The 3074-nt window shown below is 57.9% G+C and overlaps 2 long non-coding RNA genes across 2 annotated transcripts in view; both read right to left on the bottom strand.

The window, feature by feature from the left end:
- The window catches only part of LOC109022453, a 5009-nt gene extending 3551 nt beyond the window's left edge, over positions 1 to 1458 (bottom strand). The window contains exon 1 of the long non-coding RNA XR_004498885.1: positions 49 to 1458. This is a non-coding gene — a long non-coding RNA (uncharacterized LOC109022453). The remainder of the gene's footprint in view (positions 1 to 48) is intronic.
- Positions 1 to 3074, bottom strand: part of LOC117244917 — a 16889-nt gene that overhangs the window by 4143 nt on the left and 9672 nt on the right. The window lies entirely within an intron of this gene.

The following is a 3074-nucleotide window of genomic DNA, read 5'->3' as shown; positions in this document are numbered from 1 at the left end:
GGGATCAGGGAATTTGGGGCAGGGGTTTTTGGGGTTTTTGCTTCACACCTGGCAAAGATGAGTGCAGAGTGCTGGGGAGCAGCTGCCCCGTGGCTCCAGCCTCGTGTCTGGGACATCTCTGGAGCTGAGTGGGGAAAACTGAGCCTTGCAGTGCAGGGGCAGCTCATCCCCCAGCTCTGCTCTGCTCCTTCTGCCTCTCATCACAACAACATCCCAGCCTAGGCTTTACCTCCGAGGGTGGATAAATCTCAAATTAGCAGAGGTTCCTGGGGCAGTGCTGATGCCTTCAGACCCTCCCTCAGGGCCTGCTTGGAAGGGACTAGTGAAAAACACAGGCTCCTGGGGTCACAGGAGATCCTGGGTGAATTTTGTGCCTCTCAATCCATGGAGCTCAGTCCGGACAGCTTCTCACTTCCCAACACAATCCCTTTGTGCTGTGGGTCCCTAAAGCAGCCTGAGCCAAAAGCTGGCCAGTCCCAGTGGAAGAGGCTGGGCTGGGAGCACAGCTTGCCTGGAGCACACCTGGCTCAGCACCCACCTCCCTGGCCTGGGGCTGGGCTGGCCAGGAGGACACTACACCCCCACCCCACAACTGAATGAGGATAAAAGCCTGGCTAAGGCTGGACACTGGGGCTTGGAACAGCCTGGGATGGTGGAAGGTGTCCCTGTCCATGGCAGGGGGTGGAAATGGATGAGCTGCGAGGTCCCATCCAACCCAAACCAGTCTGGGATTCCATGATTCTAAGATTCTGATTATAAAATTCTAAACATTTTAAGGCATTCTATTTATTCTGAGGAAGACTTTATCTTGCTGTGTTCCTTACTTTGTGCACAGCAAACATGCCCCTTCCTTGAAGGGGGTCTGGCCCTGTCACGAGCATTTCATGGCATTTCTGGAGAGCAGCCACTCTGCTTTGTGCCTCAGTTTCCCCACAGGGAGCTCTGCCTGCGGCCAGCACAGGGGGAGCAGTGGAGCCAGGGAGATTGGATCCCCTGGGAGCCGTTCTCTGGGAGGAGGACAAGGTGTGAAATTCCCTCTCTTATGGAAACAGGAAAGGTTTCAACAGCAGCTGGCACCTTCCACACAGCCTTCCCCCAAGGCTGGCAGCAGGGCAGCAGAAGGGAGGATGGAGAAGAGGGGCTGGATCCCACCATCCCTTTGGGAATGTCGATCTCCTGAGCCTGCCATGGGCTCTGCCCCTCAGGCAGAGGAGGGTCCTGAGCCCCTCGCTGACACAGGGGTGAGCAGCCCGTGCTGGGGACTCCAGAGCTGCCCTCCTGGTCCTGCTAAGAAAAATAAATAAATTTAAAAGCTGTCTGTTTTCCCCTGGCTGCCGGTCTGGCTCAGCAGAAATGTTTTCTGCTGTGTCAGAGTCTGACTCAGCAGAAAGGGGACACTGCCCTGGGGCCAGGGGCTGCCTTATCACTGCCCACAAGGCTCTTGTTTGTGCCATCCCAGTTATCAGCCTCTGACCACAGCCAGGCTGGGGCCGGCACCGTGACTCAGCACCCTGAGCCTGTGCAAACTCATCCCATCAGCTTGTGATGGGAGAGCCCATAAACATCCCATAAACATCCCATAAACTGCAGAGAACGGGCTCGAGTCTTGGGCGTGGGACCCTCACCTTGATCCTAACCCTGGTCCTGGTCCTGGTCCTGGTCTCAGAGCTCCGTTTCTGCCTGGCTGTGTGAAGAGGAGCCTCAAACAAAAGCATCCCCTGGGCTGGGCTGTGCCAGGTCTGTGGGATGTGCCCTGACCCCATCCCAGCTCAGCTGCAGTTTGGGACTCCCTGGCTGTGCCCGATGCTCGGTGCTGGGCAGAGCTGAGCAGGATGAGTGACGCACTTGGGGCCAGTCCCTGACTCACTCACGAGCCCTGCGAGCCCCGAGGTGCTGGGATGAGCCCCTTGGTCTCTGTCTGGGCACTGGGAGAGGCTCTGCCCGAGGATCAGGTTCAGTGCCTCACTTGGGGCAGCCCCCAAACAACCACTCAGCCTCTGTCAGGGATTTCCCCAGGTTCCACCCCATTTCAGAGCCACTTTTGCTACTTGAGTAAGAGGCCAGTGGCAGATTGGGGTGAGATCTGGAGTGAGGTCAGATCTGGAGTCGGGTCAGGTCTGCCCTCCCAAAACCATTCCCAATACAGAAACAGGTCTGGCTCCATCCATTGCCAGACTTAAAGGCTGTTAAGGCAGAACAAGACCCACAAAACACGTTCCTGACCCAGCTGGTCCCATGCCATGAGCAGGAGGAGAAAAGTCCTTGCCTGACTTGGTGCCCTGGAGCCATCCTCGCACACAGGAAACCTTTTGCTAGCAAGAGCCCCAGGATGTGAGGTTTGGGACAGCTCTCGTGGTTCCCAGGCAATGCTGGGACTTTTTGAGGAGGTCTGTGATGAAGGGAACCCTCTCCAAAGCAGCGAGAGGCAGAGCCAGCTCAGCCTGTGGCAGGTGTGGGGTGCTGGGGGTGCTGGTGAGATGCCCTGGAGCTCCCCTGGGCCTGGGACAGAGGATGCTGGAGCCTCTCTGAGGGAGAGCAAGGCCTGTGCTCTGAGGAGTCTGGGTTTACCTGCTGAGGGTTAGGGTTAGCATCGCTCAGACGCTTTTCCTGCAGCACCACTTGGCTCAGCCTGGCCACAGAACCCTGGGCTTGTCAGTGCCACGGGGGAGGGAAGCTGTGGGGAGGGGGAGAGCAGCCCCAAGGCTACAGCAGCAGAGGGAAGGGTTCGCTGAGCAGAGACCTCTCCCATCCTCCTGCTCCCTGTGTCGGTCCTCGCTTTGTGAATCCTGCCTGTGGGCACCAGGCAGGGATGGAGGAGACCCTGAACCCTGTCCTGAAACAGCTCTCACCTGCCCTGAGAGAAAAACATGATAGGAAAACTCAATGTACCCCATGGACAGGAGAAGAGAAGGGTCCAGGGCCTGAAGGGGCTCCAGGAGAGCTGGAGAGGGACTGGGGCCAAGGGCTGCAGGGCCAGGAGCCAGGGAATGGCTTCAGAGTAGGATTTGATGGGATCTTGGGCAGGGATTGTTCCCTGGCAGGGTGGGCAGGGGCTGGGATGGAATTGCCAGAGC

This window comes from Parus major, chromosome 1, assembly GCF_001522545.3.
Source record: "Parus major isolate Abel chromosome 1, Parus_major1.1, whole genome shotgun sequence".
NCBI classification, from domain to species: domain Eukaryota; kingdom Metazoa; phylum Chordata; class Aves; order Passeriformes; family Paridae; genus Parus; species Parus major.
The sequence above is the reverse complement of the archived record's forward strand: the minus strand, read 5'-3'. Positions and strand labels throughout refer to the sequence as shown.